Source organism: Pelodiscus sinensis, chromosome 1, assembly GCF_049634645.1.
Source record: "Pelodiscus sinensis isolate JC-2024 chromosome 1, ASM4963464v1, whole genome shotgun sequence".
Lineage (NCBI taxonomy): Eukaryota > Metazoa > Chordata > Testudines > Trionychidae > Pelodiscus > Pelodiscus sinensis.
The window spans coordinates 73,054,711-73,068,718 of NC_134711.1; the positions used below are offsets into that span (position 1 = coordinate 73,054,711).

A 14,008-nucleotide genomic window follows, 5' to 3' on the forward strand; every position below is an offset into this window, starting at 1 on the left:
TCTCCTTTGCCGCTGCCACTAGCCACTTTGTGAATAGTGCCTCAATTTAGCTGAAAAACAACAAAGAAAAGGAAATATGTTTAAAAAATAACAATGAATTGTTTTGACATGCATGGATTTTTTTTTGCCTAAATAAAAATAGATTGACACAAATTTACAAGATAGTTTCAGTTGACTTGAATCTTCATTTTTTTGACAAACTTTCAGAAGGAAAGTTTGTTCTCCTCACCTCAAGCCTGAGCTTACATGTTTTGCTGAACAGTGACCATTTCTGAGTAAGAATGGCTTTAAAGGCCCATTACATGTTGAATTTCTTTTCAGTTACTGCACTATGATAACAGAGTTTGCTATGGAGCTACTGCTACTGATGGTCCAGGGCTTATTGATGCTGTAACTATTTTTATCTTGAATAATATAACACAACAAATAAGAACTATGCATTGATTATGTTGCTGGTATATGCAACCCAAAAAAGATCTAAAAATAATTTTCCTCTTCAGTGTAAGTTCAGTGTGACATTAGCGAGTCTTCTTATATGCATCATATTGACTTTATTTTTCCATATAGCAGCTTTTTCCTTTTAATACTAGATAAGTATCTCTTTGTAAGAAGTGTAGGATTTAGTACAGGTTGCTCCCTCCTCTCTTTAGTCTGGCATTTTCTGGTTCAGCAACACCCGTGGTCTGGCATAATTTTAGTTAGCCCGATGTCCACTTATCATGGGGTGTGCCCAAGCTTCCCATGGTCTCCTAAAGTTTGTTCACAGCTACCACAATCCTGGCTTTTAGTGTTCTGTGCTGTTATTTGGCTTTGATTTACTCTTAAATGTCTTCTACGAGCCCTGTAAACAGTGGAAGTGTTGGTAATGTTGTTAAATGTAAGCATGTCTTTATGCTTTATCTACTTGTTTCCTTGTATCAATACAGTAAAATTGTGTAACAGCACTAACACTTTATGAAGAAAGTGGATAAGCCTTGGCTAGGCTTAGGTTTATATCAGGTGTACAGTCATACCTTCAGCAGCAGCATTTCAGGCATTTTTGAAATTATTCACCTTGGCCCTCTCACTACAATATTGAACTCCTGTGGTTCGGCAAACTCTCTGGATCCATACCTGTTAGATACCAAGGGTGCCAGATTAGAGAGGTTCACTCTGTAAATACATGGCATTTTCTAGGTTAGGTGGTTTCCTGCCTAAGATGCTGACTTTTGTGGATCTCAGTCTAAGGGGCCTGTCTCTCCCTGTTTACTGTATTTGGAGTCTAGGTGCCTAACTCAAGCTTTGGAAATAGTGATGTTGGTCCTGTAATTTTCTAGGTGCTGAAAGGTAAAATGTTCTATCACATTACCTAGCTCCTTTTGAGTATTCAATTTTAAATCCTTAGTGCTTCTAGGTGCTTAAACATTTGAGTGACTCAAATTTTAATGTGTTGATGCCGGGTTAAGCTGTTAAGACCTTATATGCAGTTGGATAATTTTTCTGACTTACCAAAGTATCAATAACTCTTGCTAGTAGTTTTAGTGGCAGAGGCCTGACCTGTAGGATTCCAAAAGGATCTCAGGAATAAAAAAATGAAGCTTTACCAGTACAATTGCTAGACTTTTGTCTGTTTGACACTAGCCCAAGTGGGACAACAACATCTTGCATGTGTTTAGGTATTCTCCTTTTGGTTAAAATATGATCTGTACTTCAAATACTCATGTTCACTTTAAACATGTGGGGACCATTAGTAATGTTGAAGCTGGACACATGGTTTAATGTGTTAAATCATTTAAAAACACCACATCTGGATTTTACCCTAATGATAACACCTGGATCAGTTTAGCACTAACATATACGTTTAAGATGTAGATAGCTGTTAATTTCAAAAACAGCTGTTGATTTCTGTTAGTGTGAACAATTGGATCTTTCACATTCTTGGAGTTGGATGAAACAGTCTTGCTTGTGCTCTTAGGTGAGCACAGATTTAGGCAAACAAATATTCTGTAGCTGGTGCTAGAGAGATTTCTTGTGTGGATGGGGTGATAAAAATTGTTTTGTCATCAGAGCTTTTGTCTTTATCAGACTTCCATTTTCAGATGTGTTGATGGCTGACTATAAGAATTTTTTTAAAAAAACCAATCCATTTTGATACTATGAGTAAGACATCCCGCTCTCCTGGGATGTCTAAAATGAGCTGACATTAAAAATTGAAGAAAGCAGGTTCTCTGAACAAGTCTGCAAATCTTTTCTGTAGCTGGCTTGAAAGTAAAAATGCCAGTTGTGTTGGAGTTTTAAAAATGACTTTCCTTGTGACCTGCTGCAGTGTTTACAGTTCTTCTTCAGACTTGCGAATGCCCTTGGAGTTTCTCTTGTTAGGCCTATTAGCATGGGAGCCCATAGCCATGCCAGGCCTCTTAGCAGAATGGGGCGGGGTTGGCCCCACGCTCCTGGAAGGGGCAGAGCTGAGGGCAGCTGGTCCTCAGCACCTCCTAAACTGCAGCATTCCCACCCTTCCAGTGCTGCTTGGAGCGCACCACACAGCACCCCAGACTCCTCAGGCAGCTGTAATTGCCATGCAAAGCACTGTGGCAGCACTCCAGTGACAATTTAAAGGGTTCATAGCTCTGGATGGCACCACTGCCGCAGATGTGGCTGGAGCTCCAGGCCTCTTTGAATAACCGGACTCTGGGGCAATTGCCCCCTTTATTCCCCATCCAGCACCCTCCATTGGCAGTCCTGCCCATTAGCAAGATGGGACACACATCTGCAGGATATAACACAAAACTAGACTACAGGTTGCACCTCTCTATAAGCCAGATCTCTCTGGTTCCACAACATCTGTGGTCTGAAAGGACACAGATGTTCTATGATCAGAGAGTCCCAGGGGGCTGTTCGGGATAGGGGGGATGCCACGAGCTGGGCACTATGTGGGGTGCAGTGGAGGGGACAACTCGAGACTCAACTGGGCTGTGTGGGGGGTGGGGGCAGAAGCAGGTGTGCACCTCACCTGGGCTGCGGGGGGAGCCAGGAGTCCCAGGGGGACAGGGTGGCAGCGGGAGGGACCTGGTCTGGAAAAATCCCTCATCTGGGATCAGTCCGTTCCTGAGGGTGCTGGACCAGCGAGGTCTGGCCTATATTAGTCTTCTTCCCTCCCCATACTATGCTACTGTTTTATTTTGTAGCTTCTTTTATCCCAGAGTCTTTCCCAGAGCCAACAGTTAATACTGTTTTCTATCTGTTTTCCATCTCAGAATGTTATGAGAGTAAGAACCATTATAAGGAACATGCTAGCATTGCTTTCCAAGGTGTTAACAAGAGCTGCTCTTAAAATTGCTCTTGAATTGGCTATTAAGCATCGTGAAAGTAGCTAAATTAAATGGTATTTCTTTGCTTCTTCTTCGAGTGATGTCCCCGTGGGTGCTCCACTACAGGTGTCGGGCTCGTCCCGGCGCCGCAAACCGGAAACTTCTTCGTAGCAGTAGCCCCCTCCGGAGGACCGCGCGTGCGCAGTGTGTCCCGCGGCGTTCGCGCCTTTTCTGCGTCGCGCGGTCCGACCCGCCAGTTCCTCCTAACCGTCCACGGCCGCAGACGGATCTGGAACACGCTCCTCTCCTGAGGAGGAATCGTTTAGTTAAAAAAATCAGATATATGTTCAGTTGTTTCCCAGTTAGCCCCTTCCCAACGTAGTGTTAGTCAGTGTTATATCGTTAGTTAGTTAGATTGGTTAATTGTTTAAAAAAAAAAAAAAAAAAAAAAAAAAAAAAAACACCCCTGTTACTTCAACCCCCTGTTTTAATCCCGGGGGTTACACCCGCTCAGCGAACCATGCCCGGTTCTCCCGGGTTCAAGAAGTGCGCATCATGCGGCGAGGCTATGCCGGTGTCGGATGGCCACTCCCGCTGCATTCGCTGTCTAGGGGAGGGCCATATCCCTCAGAAGTGTGGCCATTGCGCCAAGCTAACGGCGCGCACGAGGCGTGACAGAGAGATGCGCCTTAAAATGCTCCTCTTCAACAAGGCTCTTCAGCCGCCGACGTCAACAGAGCGAGAGACCGAGGGTACGCACAAGACCAAAGAAAAGGCCTCCGCTTCGTCCAGGAGCCTAAGTGCGGCAGACTCGAGAGCCGCGTCGGGCCACCCACAGGCGATGGAAAAGCCTTCCAAAGCCCGTAGCACATCGGCGCCGAGCCCTGTACTCTCTGTGGCATCGGCCCCGCCAACCCGTCCGGAGTCGGCACCATCATCAGCGGCACCGAGCCTCCGAGCGGCACCGCAGCCGGATTCGGTGCGGTCCTCGGCACCGAGGCAATCGGCACCGTCGGCGCATGACCGTGCCCCGACTAAGACGGCACCGGTGGCCGGCCCGGCACCGAAGCCTAAACAGGCACCGAAGCCTAAGCCGCAACAACCTAAGGCACCGGACACGGCACCGAGGAAACACTCGGCACCCAGATCCCATCCAAAGCCTAGCGACGCAGCCACTCCTCATCCTCAGGGCGCGTCGGCACCGCACCGCACCGACCGATCGCTGGAAGTGGAGCAGCCGTCTCAGTCTCCCGTTTCGGCACCGGATCCGACGACCTTACACCCTCAGGTGTCGGGACAAGAAGTGCTTCCGCCTTCCTCGCCTCCTGCGCCTCAATCACCATGCCCTCCAGGGGAAATCTCTGATGGGGCCTCACTTATCTCGATCCCAGATAGCCCGGTCCCCCATACTTCTAGAGCGGTACCGACGAAGGCACAGAGGAAAACACACCACCCTCGTACCCCTTCTCCAGGTTCGGACAGGGCAGCCTTCTCGCCTGGACCTTCGATTTCACCTCAAAGACGGCGGAGCCACTATCACGAGTACTCTCCTGCACGCCGCTACTATAGATCCCCGAGAAGGTCCATCACACCGCCTCACTATCACCGATCATACTACTCCAGATCGCCGTACCGTTACTCGTACCGTTCTCGTTCCCCTCGATCACCTACCCGCTCCCGCTATTATCGTCATAGGAGCACTCTGTCCTATTCTCCACAATACTCTCATCGTGCGTCTCGTCACCGCTCACCGCATTCGGAGCGTTCACGATCAATATCGAGGCGCTCACCCTTGTCTCCGAGCCGACAGCAAATATATTCGCCAACGACCCAAGGCTCTATTCCACCGGCTCAACGCCCACCAGCGCCTACGGGAGATGCGTCCACGACTTCGGTCCCACAGGACGATACCACTCAGTCACCAGTGGCGGAACACCAGTCAGTGGCCTCCCCGACAGATGTCGCTTCCTCTTCTCCTGATGATGCGGTGTTTAACGACGAACCCCCTCTAGCAGATGATTATAAGCAGTTCCATGAGCTTTTTACACGGGTAGCGGATTCACAAAACTTACGCACCTCGGGGGCGCCTCCAAAACACCATCCGCTGCTCAGAAATTTACAACATTCTAGTAAATCCAAGCTAGCTCTTCCTTTCGATGCCGCGATATTGGAGGTAGCCAATGACATCTGGCAAACTCCGGCGTCTATGCCTCCTACCAACAAACGCACGGACAGGAAATATTTTATCGACGCCAAGGATGCAGAGTTTCTCTTTACCCATCCTGTTCCGAACTCTATCGTGGTTGACGCAGCACAGCAAAAGGCGAGATCCGCGCAGGCGAGAAATTCTATCGCGGACAAAGAGGCCAAACGCTTGGATTTGCTAGGCAGAAAGGTCTATTCATCTGCTACGGCCACATTGAGGATGGCAAACTACTCTGCCCATCTTGCCAACCACGACTTCGACAACTATTCGAAGTTAGTGCCGCTCATACAGCATCTCCCACATTCCCAAAGGGAGGTACTGAAGGCCATAGTACAAGAGGGGTACACAGTGGCCCGTAATGCGCTCCAGATATCCCTCGATATCGCGGACTCGGCCTCCCGCACTACCGCGACGTCCATCGTCATGCGACGAGACTCTTGGCTCCACCTGGCTTCCGTGCCAAAGGATCTACACCCTAAGGTGGAGGACCTCCCATTTGACCGAGCATCCCTGTTCGCTCAAAACACAGACCAAGTGTTTCACTCAGGAAAAGACTCTAGAAATACGTTAAGAACTCTAGGGATGTACACCCCGCCCTTCAGGCGCAGGAGAGCCTGGCCATATAACAGGCAGAGGCCGCCTCCTTCTTCGGCTTCCTACTATACCAACCAACGATTTAGGCCATACGACCAGCATAGACAGAGGCAGCGCCCCCAACGTCGCCGCCAGCAACCTAACAAGGCCAACAACCAGCAACAATCTAGACAGCAAGTTTGACATACTGATCGAGAGTCTGCGAGCCATCCCTCAGCTAGAACCCAACGCGAGAGTAACCAAACTCTTCAACCGCCGTCTGTATCCATACTCCCTTCGTTGGTTTGCCATCACCACAGACCGCTGGGTCAGGGAGATTGTAACCTCAGGACTCACCATTCCGTTCTCCACCTTGCCTCCCACCAACCCTCCCTCCCCACCCCTTTTCAGGGACCCCTCCCACGAAAATCTGTTACGACAGGAAGTAGTACACCTACTTACCATAGGTGCAGTGGAAATAGTTCCTCCCGAATTCCATCGCAGGGGGTTCTATTCCCGATACTTCCTCACAGAGAAAAAGTCGGGGGGATGGAGGCCGATACTAGACCTTCGCGGTCTCAACCGCTACCTGCGAAGATACAGATTCAAGATGGTTACTCTGGGTTCCATCATTCCAACACTACAAAAGGGGGATTGGTTCGCGTCTCTCGACCTGCAGGACGCATACTTCCACATTCCTATCCATCCAGCTCACAGGAGGTTTCTGCGATTCACCGTCGGAGACGACCACTACCAATATGCGGTACTTCCCTTCGGCCTATCCGCAGCTCCGAGAGTATTTTCAAAGACCATGGCAGTCATAGCGGCATACCTCCGTCGAGCGGGGATCACCATTTTCCCTTATCTCGACGACTACCTCCTCTCAGCACCTTCGAGAGAACAAGCCGAGATGGCAGTTGCCACTACAAAAGGCATCTTCGAGACCCTTGGCCTAATTATCAATCTGCCAAAATCTACTCTAACTCCGGCCCAGTCCATCGTGTTCATTGGGGCCAGACTAGACTCTACCACTGCTATGGCGTATCTGCCTACGGACAGAGCCGACACCATTCGAGACCTATCGAACGTCTTGCTCACAGCCCCGAAGGTCTCTTACCTTACCTGCCTGAAACTATTGGGCCACATGGCCTCTACCACATACGTCATAGCCCATGCTCGCCTCCGCATGCGATGTCTGCAACATTGGCTCCTCATAGCCTACAAACCGGGCATTACCAATATCAACACTTTCATAACCATCCCTGCCCGAGTCAGGAAATCGCTCGTTTGGTGGACTCTACCTGCCAATACTCTAGCAGGCGTTCCATTCCGGATCCAGCCCCCATCCATTCAATTGACCACGGACGCGTCGCTAATAGGCTGGGGGGCGCACATGTTGCACTACCGGATTCAGGGACTGTGGTCCCATCAGGAATCCCTACTCCATATAAACTTCCTGGAGCTCAGGGCAGTCTTCAACGCATGCCGCCACTTTGTCCAACATATACAGGGGACCACCATACAAGTCCTTACCGACAACATATGCACGGTTTACTACATCAACCGGCAAGGCGGGGCCCGGTCCAGGACTTTGTGTGCGGAAGCAGTGCGCCTGTGGAACTGGGCGATCCGCCACAGGATCGCGCTCGTAGCTTCCTATCTCCCCGGCAAAACCAATATAATTGCGGACACGCTCAGCAGATCATTCCACTCCCAACACGAATGGGAGCTCCTTCACTCTGTAGCTCTCGATCTGTTTCGGGCATGGGGTTACCCAGAGATCGACCTCTTTGCCACTCGCGACAACAGGAAGTGCCGCTCTTACTGTTCGAGAGCGGGGATAGACAACCAATCCTTGGGGGATGCCTTCCTTCTCAATTGGGGAGCGTACCATCTCCTCTACGCTTTTCCCCCAATCCCGCTGATACCGCGGGTAATACAGAAAATACTATCAGACTCGGCGACAGTAATCCTCGTGGCTCCCTTCTGGCCGCGCCAGACTTGGCTCACGCAACTCATGCAGATGTCGGTGTCCAGACCTCAACGTCTTCCAAGGATCAACAACTTGATCTCACAACAAAACGGCAACTTTCTCCACCCGGATGTCGACCGCTTGCACCTGACAGATTGGCTCCTGACTGGCTCCAGGGCCTAGAGTTAACCTGCTCCCAAGCAGTCATGGATGTACTCGTGCAAAGCAGACGACACAGCACCCAACGATCGTACATCTATAAGTGGCGTCGTTTCTCAGCCTGGTGCCGGCCACAAGCCATTAACCCCCTAAATGTGCAGATCCAGCGTATTCTGGACTACGTCCTGCATTTACACTCCCAAGGATTGGCCGCTGCTTCGCTAAAAGTACACTTGGCAGCTATTTCGGCTTTTCACGCTCCCATAGAGAGCTTTTCCGTTTTCTCTCATCCACTTACGAAGAAATTTCTCAAGGGAATTTCCAATATTTGTCCACCACACAAGCCTATCCCGCAGCCATGGGACCTTGGCCTTGTACTGGACACCCTTACCCGCCCACCATTTGAACCACTTGCGACTTGTGAGTTACAAATTCTCACGATAAAGGTTACCTTTCTCCTGGCAATAGCCTCAGCTCGGCGAGTTTCAGAGCTTGCAGCACTCTCAGCGGACCCGCCATACACGATGTTCACTCAGCAGGGAGTCTCACTGAGATGTCACCCATCCTTCTTGCCAAAAGTCAACTCGTCCTTTCATGTCAATGAACCTATAATCTTCCCTACTTTCTACCCCAAACCGCATGCTACACCGGAGGAAGCCCGCTGGCACACTCTGGACATTAGAAGGGCATTGGCATTTTACCTTGACAGAACACGTCCATTCCGGAAGTCTCCGCGTTTGCTATTATCACTCGCTGATCGCTCTAAAGGTCATCAGCTGTCGTCCCAACGTATTTCCAAACATATAGTTAACTGCATCACCCGTTGCTACACTCTCAGGGGGAAATCTCTGCCCTGTTCGCTAACAGCGCATTCAACCAGAAGTATGGCTGCCTCCACGGCTTTTATGAAAAATGTATCTCTTACAGACATATGCAGGGCAGCGACATGGTCGTCCGCATCCACCTTCGCTAGACACTATGCCCTTGACCGTCTCAAGGTCGCTGACACAGCAGTCGCTCAAGCAGTCCTTTCGTCCGTGCACAAGTAAATCCGAAGCACAATCAGTGCGAGGGTGACTGCTTCATACTCACCTGTAGTGGAGCACCCACGGGGACATCACTCGAAGAAGAAGAAAAGGTTACTCACCTTGTGCAGTAACTTCTGTTCTTCGAGATGTGTGTCCCCGTGGGTGCTCCACGACCCGCCCTCCTCCCTGCTTCGGAGATCTCTCTTGTATCTTGCAGATGTTCCGGCTAGGAGGAACTGGCGGGTCGGACCGCGCGACGCAGAAAAGGCGCGAACGCCGCGGGACACACTGCGCACGCGCGGTCCTCCGGAGGGGGCTACTGCTACGAAGAAGTTTCCGGTTTGCGGCGCCGGGACGAGCCCGACACCTGTAGTGGAGCACCCACGGGGACACACATCTCGAAGAACAGAAGTTACTGCACAAGGTGAGTAACCTTTTCTTCAGAATTTGATGCCATAACAAAACAAATGAAAAAGCCTGCTTATTGTGTCCCCTTAAAGTTTATTTGTGGAGAATGATCGGATACTGAGCACTAATTATGCATGCAGAGCTGTAAGTATGAGGGGAGTTTGGTTTAGTGAGTGTCCTTGCAGCTCTGGTCAGTAATGATGGTTGAAGGTGCTGTACTTTTTATCCATCTTCAAGAAGTTTGAAGTAACAGCTCCCATGAGGGCCTTTGTGGTACACATTATGAAGTGTTGTTCATTTGTTTGTGCCCTCTTGACTTAAAATAGGAATTAATGAGAATATGTAAAAGGAAGAATAAATATTAGGAATTAAATTTCTCCTTTCCTCTTACCCATTTTTGAATTTGGGGACAAGTGTTTTCAGGTTTCTCAATGAGGATTATGATTTCTTCCTTTATTCAGGTCTGTTCATTTCCTCCTTTCTTTCTTTTACTTGCCCCTTGTTGCTAGTGAGTGCCTCATTTTATCATTTGCATCTTTAACAGGGGTTCAAGAGAAGCACCTTTCTCCAAGAATATCATCAATGTTATTCATAAATAATTAAACCTGTTCCACCTGAGTCATAGAGTTTCAACTCTTTCTTTATTGGCCTTGAGGTTTGTTATAATCTGCGAAGTACCTTACTGCTAATGAGTAGCCCATTGTTTAGGTAACCCAGGTCCTACCATCACTGGGGTCTGAATTGCCTTACTGTATGATGCTTGCGTTTGAGCAACTGAGTATTCTGAATTGTGCAGTTGAAAGAAATCTGATAAGCTTCCAGAATGGGTTTAAATCATTTGATGAAAAAGAAATGTTGTTGGTCCAAGGAGTTTCCCCTTGAAACCTTACTAAGCTATTATGACGTAAACTAATTATTCGCTTTCCTAGGATTGAGAGTCCATATGTTCATTTCATGGCGGCACAGAAAGTCACTGCCGCTACGTGGAACATGTTTTTAATATTTCAGTTTACTTGAAAATTCACATTTCTCTCCCATTTTCCTCTACTTATTCAGTGAGCTCTGGGGATTATGTACTCTACAGATGTTTGTGTACTATGATATATCTTTAAACAGTGATAGTAAAAGTTCCTATTTCATGCTTTTTTAACATTTGAATTTTGCAATATGCCTTAATATAAGCTAGGTTGCTTATATGAAAATTGTATTCCTGTATCCTTTTGTGAAAGGAAAGACAAAAATGTTGGCCAAGACTGTTTTTTATTAGATTGCATAATACGAAACAGTAGTAGCTGAATGCTTGCCAGTGGCCTGTAGGAGACTGCCAGTTAGCTGCAGGACACTTCTGTAGAGTTGTATTTGCCAATACTCCAGAGCATTAACAGCATCCTCTTTACTCATAAATGGTTCAGAAAAAAATAATCAAGGGGAGTGAGTATTTTGTCACTGCTATGGATTTTGGAGCGGAGAGGAGACAGACTGTGACATGACTTAAACCATCAAGTAAATGCTATGGAGCCAGCAAGTTCTATTTCTTTTTATGAAATGTACTGAAAATACTAGAATCTACTATCTTTCTTGCATGCACTGCAGCTCTCCTAAAACTTCAGATATGTCAGATGGATTCTATACTTAAGCAGAGTGTGATCAATAGTATACATAAAATTTTAAATCAAGGCTCATAGATAAAGAGCTGTAAACTGAACTGTTATGACAGATTCGTTGCCGGGTCTATTGGGAGCTATTCAGCTTTCCGAAAAGGAGTAAACAAGAACAGATCAAAGCTCCCCTTTCCTTCCCTACTTTGCAAAGTAAGTCTTCCATTAATAGTAGTTAAATAAATAAAAAAGACTTTGTGGGATTGGGAAAACAAACACAAGCAACCTGATCCACAGTAGAAGCAGAACTCAAAATGTAAAGTGTTCTAAGAGGTATCATCGGATCTTTAAAAGATTTATGGCAATCTCTTCATAAATACCATATGCTCAGAGACAAAAGGATATGCAGGCAGTTAGCATGTCTAAAGGAATTACAGAAATGTTCTTTATGCAATGGCACTGCTGAGCTACATGGCATTTAGAGTATTTTCATGGGGTTACTACATTTTAACACAGGGCTACTCAACTTTGTAAGCCCCGGGGCCACAATGATACAGCACGTGTCCAGGCCTGCAGCTTAAGTGAGGTTGCATATACATGCAAATATATATGCAAATAGCTTCTTTCACACTGATGGGCATGAATACCAAGATTAAGGCAAGACTACACAACACACAGGACCCATTTAAGCCAGTTCTGCTTAAATTAATAAAATGCAACATTTACCCAATTTCTACCCATATGACAACACTTTTGAGCAATGACAGTCCAGGAATTTAACTACTAAAACGCATATCAACAGAATACCATTATATTGACTATTAGGGTTGCTAGGTGTCCGGTATTCAGACAGACAGTCCAGTTTTTGGGCCCTCTGTCTGCTAAAAAAAAATTCAGAAAATACCGGACATGTGCAATGTCTGGTATCTTCTAGTTTTCCAGCTGGGTGCCTGATGGAAACCTGGCGGGCAGGGGCGGCGGCGGGGGGAGGGGTAGCTGGGAGCCTCTGGTTGCATCCGATGGAGGAGTGATGCCTTGGGGAGGAGGAGAAGCCCTGTCCCGTGCTCCTGAGTGCTGTTCGAGCGTGTTGTGGAGCGGTAGTCATACTCGCTCGTGCTTCGTCAGGACCGTGCATGGGACAGGCAGCGCCCTGGGATCTGCATGTGCCTTGGTCAGTCCCATTCCCCGCCGGCCAATTCTCCTCCCCCACCCCCGCTCTCCTGATCCCTCCCAACCAGCCCTGCTCCCCCTGGCCCCCTCCCGGCTGGCCCTGCTTCCTGCCAGCTCGTTCTCCTCCCCCGATCTCCCCCAGCCAGCTCCGCTCCCCCCGACCAGCCCTGCTTCCCACCAGCCATTCCCCCCCCCCCCAAATCTTTCCCGACCAGCCCCGCTGCCTCTAATCTCCCTCCCCCGAACTAGCCCTGCTTCCCGTTCTCCCTCTGCTCCCCCCCCGGCCGGTCCCTCTGCCCTCCCATCTAGTGTGTCCGGTATTTTTTCCGAAGCGACCTGGTAATCCTATTGACTACCTTTTTGTTTTGGCTCCCACCCCTGGGCCACATGTTGAGCCCCGCGTAAACCCAAACTGCACTGTGGGCCACAAGCAAATGGGCTGCATGTTGAGCCCTGGTTTAACATACAAATGATTCTTTTTATTAAGGAAATTGTGTACTCTCACATACCAGTTCCTTAAAATAAGATGGCCAATGTGAGACTCTTAAGGCCACTTTTTATATTTTTCTAGTGCAGAAATGGACTTCAACTTCAGTATTTACATTCAGATCTGAATTTCAGATCTTTCCTATTCCTTCTTTAAATTTAAAGACTTGATTTTGGCCCATCTTGCGTGCGTGCGTGCACATGCATTTAGAAAGAGTAAATGCATCTCTGCCTTCCATGTTGTTGAAGACCCTAAGTTCTCTTAAGTGTCTCCATTTAAAAGTTTCTTGTGATGGAGAATCCACCACAGTCCTTAATAAGTTGTTCCAGTGATTAATTACAGTGGAGTCCGGATTAACCGACACCTGGTAATCCGACACTCCGCTTTATCCAACCCTGCAGTTCCCGGGGACTTTGTCCCCGGGATCTGCAGGGTCGTATACAACGCGAGCCGGGAGAACGGCCCCGCTTGCTGCTCCTGCCTGGAAGCGTCCCGGCAGCAGCAGCAGCTTCTCCTACAGAGCAAGGAAGCAGCTGATGCTGCTCTGCCGGGGACGCTTCGTCCTGGCAGGAGCGGCATCAGCTGTTCCGTTGCTCTCTACAGTAGAGTCCGTATCATCCAACATATTTGGTAATCCAACCATGTATCGGTCCCGTTTATGTCAGATAATAGGGACTCTACTGTACCATCACTGTTAAAAATTTATGCTATATTTCCCGTTTTAATTTAACGTCAGCATCCAGCCACTAATTCTTGTTATACTTTTGTCTGCAAGACTGAAGACCCCTCTTATCAAATTTCTGCTCTTCAGTACTTTTAGACTGTGATCAAGTCACTTCTTACACTTCTCTTGGTTAAGCTCAATAGTTGAGCTCCCCTAGGCTATAAGGCATGTTTTCCAATTCTTTAGTAATTCCCTTTGGTTCTTTTTTTAAACCATTACCGGTTAATCAACATCATTTTTGCCACTGATCTGGACACAGTGTTCCAGCACTGGCCACATCTGTGCCAAATAGAGGTTCTCTAATCTGTCTGCGCCTTGCTATTTCCCCTTTTCAGGCCACAGCATCAAACTGGGAACTCATGATCAGTTGATTATCCATCATGACATCCAAGTCTT

General features: G+C 48.0%; 1 protein-coding gene across 2 annotated transcripts in view; it reads left to right on the forward strand.

The window, feature by feature from the left end:
- TMTC2 (transmembrane O-mannosyltransferase targeting cadherins 2) overlaps nt 1-14,008 on the forward strand; it is a 402,268-nt gene that overhangs the window by 131,716 nt on the left and 256,544 nt on the right. The window lies entirely within an intron of this gene.